The sequence below is a fragment of the Dermacentor silvarum genome, chromosome 5 (assembly GCF_013339745.2).
Source record: "Dermacentor silvarum isolate Dsil-2018 chromosome 5, BIME_Dsil_1.4, whole genome shotgun sequence".
NCBI lineage: Eukaryota > Metazoa > Arthropoda > Arachnida > Ixodida > Ixodidae > Dermacentor > Dermacentor silvarum.
The window spans coordinates 32,488,607-32,502,830 of record NC_051158.1 but is presented as its reverse complement, the minus strand read 5'-3'; the positions used below and the strand labels follow the sequence as shown (position 1 = coordinate 32,502,830).

The 14,224-nt window shown below is 42.3% G+C and overlaps 1 non-coding gene across 1 annotated transcript; it reads right to left on the bottom strand.

Annotated features, from left to right (window-relative positions):
* Positions 1–2,874: 2,874 nt before the first annotated feature.
* LOC119454722 (U1 spliceosomal RNA) lies at positions 2,875–3,038 on the bottom strand. The gene has a single exon (XR_005192652.1). It is a non-coding gene; the product is annotated as a U1 spliceosomal RNA (small nuclear RNA).
* Between the last annotated feature and the right edge of the window lie 11,186 nt (positions 3,039–14,224).

The window sequence follows — 14,224 nt, the reverse complement described above, 5'->3', positions numbered from 1 at the left end:
GCTTAGAGACGGTCTCGAACGGCCTCCACACTCCGCGGAGATCGCCACCTAGCTCCGGTTCGGAACGAGTCGTCAAACAAAAAATAAGCCATTCAATTGAAGAGTTTGGTCACTACATTGGCAAAAGTAGGGATATTTATAATCTCTACCTCGGTCCTTTTATTGAGATTCATGGAGTAATCCATATAAGATTCAATAAATTGCATTGAGTGGTCAAAACGCAAATGATCTCCGACAACGTAAAGCTTCGCGTCGTCGACTGGTGGCGGAGCCACTTACGCCGCCGTCGTAGCTGCGACAACATGCGACGGGGGACCCGCACGGACGTTATGTACGCCGAGATCCGGAACACACGGATACATAAAAAACTGGACAACAACGCCCGCCAGATGCCTTAGGACAGGTTTGAGCGAACAGAACGTCTCTAAAGCGAAATCTCCATGCAGCTACGCTGCGCACTGCACGGCTTCTCATTAAAAAGCATGAAAAGGGTTGAATCAGTACGAAATCACACGGTGGTTTATTCGAGCTATGGAGAATTGAAGTCGATTGGACCATTCCTGCTACAGAGAAAACTCGGCAACCGGATAATCCGTCCCTGTCGACGGAAGCGTTGGACGATGGCAAGATTTGTCACAAGTATTCGCAAGTTCGTGAGCGCATGGTCAGTTTTCATCAGATCACGCTGCGGTTTATTTCGGGCCTTACATTTCACATCGCGAAGATTCGTCATCTGCGATATGCTGGGGTGTTTTGCGTCTCCGGGATATCTTGGTTCGGCTCTGCAGCTAGAACTCACAAATGATGATGTGGCAAAAACCATGCTCACAGGAAACCAAACTTTGACTGTAGATATCGTTAAAAAGTCGTTTAGGTTTAGGGGCTTGATTAAGAGGGGTCGGCAGGAATTTTCCTTTTGTTTTATTTACCATGGGCTCACAAATTGATTTTCTGACAGATAAAGCAAATACGGTTTTTGTCTATATATACACACTTCACTTTTCAAGGAAGCTGTTTTCCAAGTGCACTTGTGCACCTCATGGAAAGCTTTAACCGTGTTCTTATGCCCCGGAAAAGCTTGCAGCCAGGGATTTCCACTTCATTACAGCCTTTATATATATATATATATATATATATATATATATATATATATATATATATATATATAGGGTGTTTCAGCGAACACTTTCAAAAATTCTTAAAGGTTGCCTGTGTCAAATGGCACAATTCTAGTTCATGAGCTGGTCTACTCGAAGAGGCGGACATTACTTGCACAAAAAATTGAAATGCATAATCGAATAATTAACACAAATTCACTAATTAAGTTTTTAACTAATTACTTGATGGCCCATATTGCAATTTACAAATTGTAGCCGTGGAGTTCGCAAGGCGGATACACTTATTTATTATTTATTTATTCATAAATAAGTGCAACTTGGAATTAATTCTGAGGATGACACCAGTTTCGAGATATTAATTCCCGCACTTTGCGGAGAAATTCATTGGCGTTCCAGTTAAATTCTTAACAAAATGTCGCTCTATGCATTGAAGCACAAAATTAACTGAAACGCCAATGCATTTCTCCGCAAAGTTCGGGAATTAATAACTCCGCGGCTACGATTGTAAATTGCAATATGGGCCATCAGGTAATTAGTTAAAAACTTAATTAGCGATTTTTTTTAATTTGTCGATTATGGATTTCATTTTTTTTGTGCAAGTAATGTCCGCCTCTTCGAGTGGACCAGCTCATTAACTAGAATTGGGCGATCTGCCACAGGCAACCTTAAATAAATTTTGAAAGTGTTTGCTGAAACACCCTGTATATATATATATATATATATATATATATATATATATATATATATATATATATATATATGGTGCATTGGATGCTCATTGTAGTAAGTTTGCCCAGAGTAGAGGCATACGCAACTAAGCGTGGATTTGGATCACAGCCAGCAGGATGCAACAAATCCGAATGTATTTGTAACAAAAATCCCGAACAAATGACTCCTTTACATGACCGCGGATAAAACCATCGATAAATTCGAGAAACTTCCGATACATGCAGGCGCGTCCTGCGCTGAGCGATAACATTTGTTGAACGGTGAAACGCAGTCACCGGAAAAAGATTAAGTACACGTGTCAATAGTAATGAATCTTAGCTCCAAAAACATGACCACAGAAAGGGAAGAAAATAAAGACAGGACGAGCGGCTTCCTGTCGTATAAATATCCTCCCCTTTCTGTGATCGTGTTTTCGGAGCTGGGTTCATTGCACAGAAGGAAAGAAAGAAATCACGTGTGGCTCATAGCGGGGCCGCAAATTTCAGCTTCGCCGGTTTCCTTGGGTTTACCATGTGTAAGGGGGGCATATGGGCTTTTTTTTTTTTTTTCGATTGACTTTATGATTTCCCCATTCCACCAGTTGTTCTTTTTATCTTCTTTCTAAACCAGAATACCTTGTTTTTTTTTTTTTTTAATCTATTGCGTGCTCATTTTGCTGCAATACCAGTCTACTGGTTTCTTTTTTTTCCCGATTTCCTGCTCTGCGCTAGCTGCTGCTATTGATGGTGATTAAATTTAACTCGCCGCTCTTGAGCGACTCCCAGCTCTTCTACAAAACGTTTTGTTTGTTCCACAGTTCGATATAGTAGTAAAGGTTGTTGTGGATAGCAAAAGATGCATATTTCTGCAGCCCTTGTAAGGAGCACGGCTCAGCATCTGACGGGCGGGGAATGGGGGGAAGTAGGAAAACAATATATCTTCAAACCGCTCTTTGTGTTTATCACTCTCGAAGATAACAGCAAATCCTTTCCAGCATGCAGTCGCACGGTAGAGTAAGAAACATTCTTTCTTTGGATTTAATAATGGAAGGGGGATAGCGCGAACGCAGTCCCCCACTACCAAAAATTGCATGCCCCATCTGCCCCAGTTTGGGGTAGTGGCAGGGGTCAGCACGAGCGCAGTGCAATGCCCGCGCCTCTCCCTGGGGACACCGCCTAGCTGATCACGGTAATCCCGGCACCAGGTAAGTATGCTTAGAGACGGTCTCGCACGGCCTCCAGACTCCGCGGAGATCGCCATCTTGCTCCAGTTCAGGACGAGTCGTCAAACAAAAATTAACGCTGTTCACTCAAGAGTTTGCATACTTTGTTGGCAAAAGTAAAGAGACTTTTAGTCTCTCCATCGGTCCTTTTATTGAGATTCATAATGCGGTGCACATCCGATTCAATAAATTGCATTGAGTGGTCAAAAAGCGAATGATCTCCGACAACGTAAAGCTTCGCGTCGCGGACAGGTGGCGGAGCCACTTACCCCACCGTCCTAACTGACACAACCACCGTTACTAGATTATTTCGTCAAGAGGTAACGTAGTAATTTTTTTTTTTTTTTTTAATAGTAACGTTGGCTACAACATGAATCGGGCGACGCGGACGAACGTTGAGTACGCCGAGATCCGGGCCACACGGCTACATGGGAAAAAAGTAGACATCATAACGACGCCCGAGAGATGCCTTAGGACAGGTTGGAGCGAACAGCATGTCTCTACAGCGAAATATCGATGCAGCTACGCTGCGCACTACACGGCTTCTCTTTAAAAAGCATGAAAAGGGTACGAAATCGCAAGGTACTGAAGTCGATTGGAGCATTCATGCTGCAGAGAAAACACGGCAAACGGATAATTCGTCCGTGTCGACGGAATCTTTGGAGGATGGAACGCTTTGTCACGGTCAGTTTTCATCAGAACACGCTGCGGTTTATTTCTGGGCTTGCATTTCGCATCGCTTAGCGCACCGGTAAAGGACAATGTCGTCGCGAAGATTTGCTAACATGAAATTAGGCTCTGCAAGTATAACAGGGCTGCATAAGTGTGGCGAATTCTTCGTCTGTGATATGCTGGGGTGTTTTGAGTCTTCGAGACGTCTTGGTTCCACTCTGCAGCTAGATAACAAAAATGACGCCGTACGTGACAACAACCATGCTCACAGGAAATCCAACTTTGACTTTAAAAAGTCAAAGTTTAAAGTCAATCTTTAAAAAGTCCTTTCAATTTAGGGGCTTGATTAAGAGAGGGCGGCAAGAGTTTTCTTTATTTACCATGGGCTCACAAATTGATTGATTTTCTGACAGATAAAGCAAATGAGCTTTTGCCTATATATACATAGTTCACTTTTCAAGGAAGCTGTTTTCAAAGTGATATAACTGTGCACCTCATGAAAATTTCAACCGTTTTCTTATGCCCCTGGAAAAGCTTGAAGTCAAGGATTTCCAATACATTACAGCCTTTCATATATATTAAGTGCATTGCATGCTCCAGTAAGTTTGCTCAGTGTGGAGGCATATGCAACAAAGTGGGGGATTTGAGTGCAAGTTTGGAATGAAGTGTGGATTTGGATCACAGCCAGTAGGATTCAACAAATCCAAGTGTATTTATATCAAAAATTTCGAACAGATGACCACTTTACACGAAGCAGAATGATGCGCTCAACGTATGCGATTCATGGGCACGCAGAGAAAGGTTGACTATATATCAGACTTGTACGTACAAACTGCGTGTAGAATAGTAATCAAATTTAGCACCAAGAACATGACCGCAGAAAGGGAAGAACATATAGACAGGACGAGCGCTTCCTGTCGATCTAAATGTCCTTCCCTTTCTGCGGTCATGTTTTTGGCGCTGTATTCATTACTGTTCAACATGCACCAACTAGGCAAACAGCAAGTGCTAGTAAAGTTACATGTAATTAATTACTTTTAATCAGTTACATTCTTTTGGTAGTATTGTAAATGCTCTATTACTCTTTCTACTTGGTAATACTCACTGTAATTCAATTACTTTTTTCAGCAACCAGTTACATGTAGCCAGTTGGCTTATTGACGAAACAAGCTGTAAAAGGCAATGAAGCTTTGAGCCTACTAACCTAATGCTTTGAGCATTTGAATTTGGCAAAAACTACAGCAGAACATTTGTGCTATGCAGCAGCATCGCGGATGTGGATGTTCAGACCGGCAAATTTAGACGTCAATGCCAAAAAATTCCCTTCGAACGATTTTTTCAGTTTGAAGTTACCCTACTGGGAGTGCCTTCTCCCAGCCCTGGCAACAGTGAAGCTGTACGCTTCAAAGAGGACACAAACGCAATCTTTTGCACAAGGTTTTTTTTTTTTATGTTGCAACCTCGCCCTTCCCTTCAGCACGCACATTGAGCGAGTTTTCACTATCACTGCTGGTGTCTTCACAAAACGAGGGAAGATTAGCAATCTTTCAGTGAATATACTCGTGTGAAGGGCCGAAGAAGATGCACTGAAAGAGCCATGTCAGCTCATTCTATTTACTGCGTTCGGGCAGGTTGATAAAGGTTGGGAGGAAAGTAACACAAACGTAATCGATTGCATTTTAGCAATTGCTTAAGTTCTTTTGTGGGACAGTATTTGGTCACTATGATCGATTACATTTTTCAGTGATGTAATCATAATTTTAATTAGTTGCTTTTTTTTTCTGCAACGAGTACAAGTCTACTTGACATGATGAAAACTTCACCTCGCAGAAACTCCCTTGGCCTCAAAAGCAATTAGAATAGCATGTGTGATTCAGACTTGCTTCTAACTCACTCAGACTTATAGAAACTCCGATTCACTGACACTTATTCGGGATCACCATCACTGCTACTTCAACTCACCTCAACTCACTTAGACTGATTCGAACTCGCCGGGGTTTCATTGAAACTCATGGGTGGCTCCAAGTCTGAGTGAGTGAGTTGACTCGTAAGTGAGTTTACCGCATAACTGAAAGCTGGGAGAGTTAGTACCTGTTCATATTTATACCTTGGGTTGCACATGATACATACACATGGACAAAGGAAAGCACGTACACGACATGAGTGCAAAATGTGTCTGTTGCACTGGTGTGGTGTAGTCCTTTCCTTCATCCGTGTTTCATGTGCAACCCAAAGTATGAACATGAGTGAGTTTACCAATGTATGGTGCTAAAGCAGCACATGCAAAAGATTTCTGTTAATTGAGCCTTCGCTATAGTAGCTGCTGCTGCTGCAGCAGAGTGGTCATAAAGCACCACCTCTACATGATTCAGACAATGAACTGGCTGTTTAATTTTCTGACTACATGAGCCTGAGCAAAGGCAGAAAACAAAAAAATATGCAACTGCAATGCAAAGTGTGCACCTGTCGATGGCGACAGGTCATGGCGTACAAGCACGGACAATTCATAATGGAGGACAGGCTAGGACACGTTAATAAATGAGCTTACAGCTCTGCTCTGGGGCATTATACCACCAGGGATTCCCAAGGTGTAAATGATTGACAGAAGGCATTGCCATTCACGGCTTGAGCCATTCCTGAACAAAATCTGCCATACTAGCCCGTGGCCTTCAGTGGAAGCTTTAATCTCCCTATGACGGTGCTTTGACTTCTAAGGCAACCCCTGCTGCCAGGTAAATTCTATCTTGGACATTGTGCCAGCGCTACTGCACACACCAATAAGTCAGTGCAATAAGAGCCTTGCACCTTTTGATAGATGTCAAACGGCGCTGGAAACAACCACAACAGGAGGACAGAGTGAAGAACTTTAGGGCTTAGTTTCTGTGTTTGACATGTATAAGGTGCTAGCGTGTTGACTTGTCACACACTGCAGTAGCTGTACATGCTGTGTACTTTCTATTTCTGATGCCCTTGGTGCTCATTATATCATTCATACTTCGATTATATGGTGCAACCATACTTATTTTGCATCTTTCAATGTCTATGCATGCATGTCTTTCTTGATATTGTGCTGATGTTTTCATATCGTGCTCCAGTATAGCCTCGGCCAGTCTCCAACACGGTAGATTTGCCATGTAGTGACGATGTGTGTGTTGCACTAGCAGCAGCTCTCGTCGTCAACTTCGTCATGCCAACCTCCTTCATTATCCTACCCTGTCCCTGTCATTCCCTCTAACCCCTTCCCCGACGTGGAGTAGCAGGCTAGAGGCTCATCACTCAGGCCGACCTCTCCACCTTTCTCTCATTAAAGTTCCTCTCTCTCTACAGCTTTCGTTTGTGTAGGTTATATACTTTCTTGTTTGTGTTCTTCTAGCATTTCATATACTGCGACGTTTAGGTTCCTCATGTAAACATTTTTTACTTTGTTATCATTGTTACGTTGCCAGTAATGTACTAATTGTTATATTGTTACTTACTCACAAGAGGTCCCCCTGACAGTTTTGTAACTCTAGGACCTCCTCCTGTACTAACACTTGATGAATAAATGAAATTTTTCTTAATGTGCACGTGTATAAAGTGCTGTATTGCATGCGGTGCTGTTCTGCCTGCTTCCTTCCCGAGTTGCACCCGACCGCACGTGACGACACCAACAGAGGAGACCAGCACTGGGAAGGTAATATGCATTCAGACCCTTAAATGGATTCAGAGACATAAGTACTGTGCCATCCAAACACTAACACCCAAAATGCCACATTCAAGTTTACAGAAACATGAAAGCCAGAAACCTCTCTGCTGCAAAACAGCAGAGAGGTTTACATTACAGCCATACATTAAGTCATGCTAAAGGGATAAATTACTAAAAGGGATAGATTACTAACTTGAAGCGTTCAAAGCATTACTTCCAACAAACTAAGAGCTTTCGTAAGAAAATGACACAAATGTAGGACAGGATTCATTATAACTGATACGCAAAAGGAATGAGACACAAGCAAAGAAATGACTAGAATGTAGCACCCTCACGACTGGAGAAAGTTTACTTTCGGCACAAGAGCCAGACATTTGAATAGAAAATAACGCAGTCACATGACAAAAATACAGCCTAATGAAATATATGGCCACGTGTAGGTATCTGGTATATTCATCCGCACAACAGAAGGTGGTAAAAAAAAACTGCTTACACATACAGTTAGAAACTTAAAATGAGCTTAATTTTTTGTCGGTGCAATGGATGGCTGGCTCGCACGTTCGTCACCTGAGTGGCGACTGTGGAAGGCTTCCATAATTTCACAAGTCACTTGATTAGTATTCCTAAACAGAAAGCATGTTTTTTTTTTTTTTTTCAAACTTCACAATACACTTACATGACTGGCAGTGTTGACCGTGGTGAGAATGTGTGTTATTTTTAAAAGACAGTAAATTACTGTCTGTTAACATGTATTTCTTTTATTTCACATATACTTTAATTTTAAGTTGTTCATAACTGTATGGGTAATCAGTTGCTTTTTTTATTGGCTTGTGTTTTGTTGATGACTATATGAGATGTCTACACGTAGCCGTATATTTTACTAGGGTGATTCAGAAAGTAATGCCTCCACGCCCACTACTTTACCAATAGTATTGCAAACATGAACTCTTTATCATTAATGCACTGATGATTAAGCTATAGAATCTCACTTGCCTCACCTTCCTACCTCTTCTCGTTCCAGAATAATCGAGCAATCCATGGCATCTAAGTGGTGACGTCCGTTTGAAACAGCGGGCTGTAATTGAAATTCTGACTGTGGCAGGTTGTGCACCGATCAACATTCATCGCCGCCTGATTGCTGTTTACGGGGATGCATGTATTGACATCAGCACTGTGCGGAGGTGGGCAAGGACTGTGAAAGACCAAAATCCAGCCGCATCAAATCTTCACGCAAGCCACAACTTTCCGCAGTCAGAAATTCAATTACAGCCCACTGTTTCAACCGGACGTCACTGCTAGATGCCATGGATTGCTCGATTACTCTGGAACGAGTAGAGATAGGAAGGTGAGGTAAGTGACATTCTATAGCATAAACATCAGTGCATTAATGATAAAAAGAGTTCAAAATGTTTGCAGTACTATTGGCAAAGTAGTTGGCTTGGAGGCATTCATTTTTGAATCGCTCTGGTATTCTGCTGTTGCTTTTTTTCCTCATGTGACCGCATTATTTTCTACTTAAATGCTGGTGCCTGCACTGAAATAAATTTTCTTCAGTTATGAAAGCACAGAGGACATCCACCACATGACGTTACACAGACCAAGTGTAATAATTAAAGATTAGTCTTCAGACATTCATGCCAATCGGGAGCCTCTACGTGACCACATGGATGATAGATAACGAGGCACCATGTGTGTTGTCAAGCAGATGTAGTTGAAATTCTATTCTGCTTGGACGGAAAATTATTCCATTCACTTGCCCCAGTGACGCACAACTACTAGTAATCTATTTCTTTGTATTCATAAATGGGGGGGACCCACTACCAAAAAATTGCCCCACTTTGAGGTAGTGGCAGGAATCTGCATGAGCATGCTTCTATACACCCTTAGCTCCAGGCACCGACTGGCTGGTCAAGAGAAGCTTATCAGGACGTACATGGTCGTGCAATACATATACTCCCAAATTGTGATAGACAAATAGCTGCATATGCACACGGTTAAAACAATGTGTCACCATAGCTCGGCATACTCAATCACGAGTACCCTAATTCATACTCCCTCAACGCTGATTTCACAGGCACAAGACAGAACAGTTGAGAGTGATGAATATTTCGAATGGATGTATGTATGAAGGGAGTGAGTGCCAGCCGGTTTGAGTAGACTACAGCAAGTGCAGGTTAATATGAGTATGAACAAAAGTTAGTTACTGATAGGTGAGTGACTGGGTCACTGTGAGTTGGAGCTGGACGCGAGTATGAACATGAGTAGCGCTGGTAAGTGTGAATGGAAGTGACTAGTAATGCCAGTGAGCGTCAGTGAGCTAGAATAGGAATGCGAGTGAGTGAATATGCTGGATATGTAGCCTAAAAAAGTATTGCCAAGTATCTGCAAGTATCCACTTATTTTGCCAACCTACCTGTATCACACCATGGCCATGAGTGGTGCTGGCGAACACTCTCGAGGACATATCTAATACACAAATACAAAAAAATAATTGAATGGGGCGTTACCAGCCGCCGTAGCTGAATTGGTAAGAGCATCATACGCTTAATGCAGAGGATGTGGATTTGGCTTCAATCAGCGGCAAGTTGTCATTTTGTCCGCATTCGTTTCCTTTTTGCTTATTATTTCTACATTTAAATTAAAACTGCATTAAATTTGCCCCTATGCTTTCCTTGGCTCCATACTGTGGTGATTAACAAAAATCAGGCCCCTCGGTTCCTCTTTTTCTTGTTTATTATACAAAACGAGGTTGCCTACACTGCAAATTAATTACACCTCACATAACATTTCGGATAACTGCCTGAAAGCAACAATATCACGCATTTAATGACACATACACAATGCAAGCTATGTATGTGGTCAAGTTGCATGCCCTTTCTACGGGCGTAAAAGAAGCCTGCACTGTACCAGGAATGCAGCAGCAATATTGAAATGTGGCTGCAGCACACTTCAAGGGAGCATGTAGACCCGTTACACAGAAAATGCTACTGAATTAAAGTTACTAGTTCAATGTGGGCCTGCTCAAACGGGCATATGCAAAGACAGCATACCAGGGGATGCAACCTTTTCCGGTTGTACCTCATACCAGCCACCAGAACATCACACTTGCGCCAAATGAGAAACCACCCACATGCTACAAAAGCCTCATAATACACTCCTTGCAAAAGCGTATATGCACAATTCTCATGCAAGGACATGCGTCACAACATAAGCCAAGATAATGTAAATGACCATTCACAAAGGGCACACTACTATGTTTCAAGAATGCCGCGTTGTGGACATCAATCAGCAAGATCAGCACCTCTTGCCACAAGGCAGTTTCTTGAGGGCAGTTAGAACACACCAACCTCACCACCAGCTCAATTTGCACGAGCCTATCGGTATATCAGACAATGATAGTTTTTTGTGCTAGCCGGCTCTCATGCACTGACAGAGTTGATCCTCCTTCAGCTTCCCCACTAGTAGATCACAGGTTTGTTCCCAGCTCTGCTTATAATCTGTGATGTCCTACTTGGACCAGTTTCTTAACTTCCTATTTGAACTAATCTCACAACATATATCTTGGAGAGTAATTAGCTATAATCTGAATTGTTCACAAGGACATGGACTCATTGCAATGTAAGTATGCTGCGCACCAGTGTAATACAAGAAAACTACAACAGCCTATATTCATCAGAAGCTGGAGAAGCATGCATGCCACTAACTAAAGTTTCCTTGCCCAGAGAAACGAACTGCAAACAGCAGCCAGCCATTGCACAACCTTACATGGCAGACTTGCCGCACAGGCAACGTGGTAGGCGGCCACAGATACTTGCTTCACAATAAAACACCGTTCTGGCAACAACAGGGGAAAACTTCTCTGCAGCTAGTAACATTTTCTCTGGACTTCTGTGCAACTACCTCAAAGCTTTTCATGCCACATCCCTTGATGAGAGAAAAGCGACTCTGAAGACTATACCTACCTGAATGCAAGACATCTCCGCAAGGTACCACACAAATGAACCAGAATGCATTGCCTTGCTTATTTACTCTTTTTAACAGTACCCCAGACAGTTCGCTGTACTGAGCAAATACCGTAAGTGTGCAAAAGCACTGTAGCTGCCTTCACCCTGAGGAATAAGAGACACACTTGAGCGTACACGAAAACCTTCATGTAAAGCTTTCACTCAGCAGCAGGAAATCTCGTATTGAGTGATTTCACGCAAATGCCGCGAAGCAGAAGCCACGGTGATAAATGAACAGGCAAGGACTCGGTGAATAAATTCACCTAAGGCCACATCTGATGTACAATGAGTTCCTATTAGCTGTGTGTTCGCAAGCAGACTAGCATGCGCATCTTGGCACAGGAGGTTGAGTCTGTCCAGCATGGAGTCACGGCTTTACACAGACAAAATCTGCAGGTTCTATGAACAGACACACCGAACTTCATTCCCTGTCTTGCAAAATTGAAAGCAAAAATAATTATAGGAATAAAAAACCTGCACCTGCAAAAAATGTCACCACAGGTTTAAAACCAATCAGACATAAATGAACAGGTTTTTAAATATTTATCAAAGTATAAAATTTAGTTTCAAAAATATCCAGATGATTAAAAATATACGCAGATCCAAAGGATACAGGTAAGTGAATCGAAGCATACAGGTGATTATCAAAGCTTTCCTTTGATGTTTACTGAAATGTATTTTTCACTTCAATACAGCCCAACACACCTCGCTCAATGCACGCTCCGCTCCCTTCTGTTGCCGATCGACTTATTCAATCTTCTGCTACCTACTTCAATCCTTGCCTCTTGTTTTGTGTGCCTGTTCGGCAACCTACGTAAAGGCACATACATGCCCAGTGGCCCAGGTACCTTTGCATATTCGACAAGACAGCAATCTGTGGGGAGGCAAGTATTTGGGCATGTTACAACTAGCGTCTTAAGACTTATTGTGTAAAAATGGGAACCTTCAAACCGAGCGTTTATTGACAGCCAGTACTAGCTAATTAGCCCCACTTACAGTCTGCCACACTAACATTTCAAGCACTCGGGCAGTGCAGACAACCACCGATTTCATGCTTTTAATTGGTAAGCATGTGCTCCCAGATGCAGGAGTCGACACGCGGTCAACCCTGGCATGCAAAATGACAAGGAAGCCAAGTGGATGCACATCAAGTCCCACTCAATCATATCAGCAATGGAGCGAGGGAAGTGTCCTGCATTCCACTGCCAGTGTCAGCACTGTGCACGCACACACTTGCATTCTCAATGAGTGGCTGTGTGGAAATTGTCACCAAACACCGGTCTGAATGGAGTGGACAGTACATAATCAGCCAGAGCTGTGTAATAACTCGTGTATGATAAATGATCTGACAAAGAATGGCGTACACAATCTACTACGAGTGTATATGCACTTGAATATGCATACACATGAGGTACATACCACAAGAGCAAGACAGGTATAGGCCAGATTACGTTCAGTGGTGAAGAAAGAAGCATTGAAGACTGTATGGTCCAATTAATGAGCTTGTGTGTGAGGAAGAATTCGCATTGTAGAATAAAAGCTGACAATGGGAGGTTAATGCACAATGGAATTATTGAGGAATAAAAGAAAGGTAGTAAATATATATTATGAAAAAGAAGTGAGTAATAAAGCAGAAAGTAAAATGCAAAAGGTTGTTGTGTGTCATCATTAACCGAGATAAGCACAGGAAACAATAATTAGTAAATACCATAAAAGTGGGTGGTATCAAATTTATAGTTTACTGAAACTGCATTAAGTTTCATGCCAATGATATGCAAAAGCAATGAGCAGCATATGTATATAGTTTGAAGCAACAAAACGTGATAACTGTCCTCGTGCATTCTGCAATAACTAGGCTGAGATTATGGAAAATTTGTGTTTCCCTCGTCATACACAAAAGAAAAAAATTAAGCGAGCACCATTAAAATTTGTGATTGGCGCCGCCTACCACTAGAATTGGGGAGCTTTTCTTTGTGTTTAGTTGTTTATTAGTTTTAACCAACGGGTGAGAAATGGGATTCAAGGAAGTGGAACGGGGCCAAGTGCTTGTCAGATGGGCTGACCGACAATTAACCTGCCTTTTGCAGTCCAAGTGGTGAGCCAAACAAATAATGTGTGCATGAAGGGTACAAGATGACAATTTAAGGAGTATACACAACACTGGATATGTTGCTCATTGGTAAAATAAACCATTTAAGCAAGCAAGGCTCTACTGTTAGAAGAATACCGAAGGGTATGAGGCAGTAGTTATCCCAGGGCTGGTTTCTCCCAGTAGTGAAACGATGTGATGCATCACAGGACAATACATTAGTGAAATAACGTTTTGTGGAGATTCAGCACAAACTACAGAAACATGTTCATATAGGAGCAAGGTTGAAAAATGGTAAAAGTAAAAGGGCGAATGGCTGCATCCAGTAAGGAGCGTGATCAGTAGGCAAATGCAGTGGGAAGTAATTGGTTGATTGAGAACATGTTTTGCTGCCACTTTTGGTCATGTGTGCCACTGCAGTGGCTGTTAAGTCTGGGATACAGCCAGATTAAGAAACCATTTCTTCAACCACTAACCTCATTATTATTAACCTCATTGGTGGCACTGCGGGAGGTGTCGGTGGCATCCCTGGTATTCACAGAACTTGCTGTAGGGCTAGTTGGTAACTCATTAAGGTAAAACAATTTAGAGTGCAAAAAACATACACGCACACACCCACACATGCAATCACTCCAAATGGGGAGTGCTTTTGGAGTGATTGCGTGTGTGTGTGTGTGTGCGCGCGCGCGCAGTTGTGTGCTTGTATGTGGATGTTCTCTAATTTGT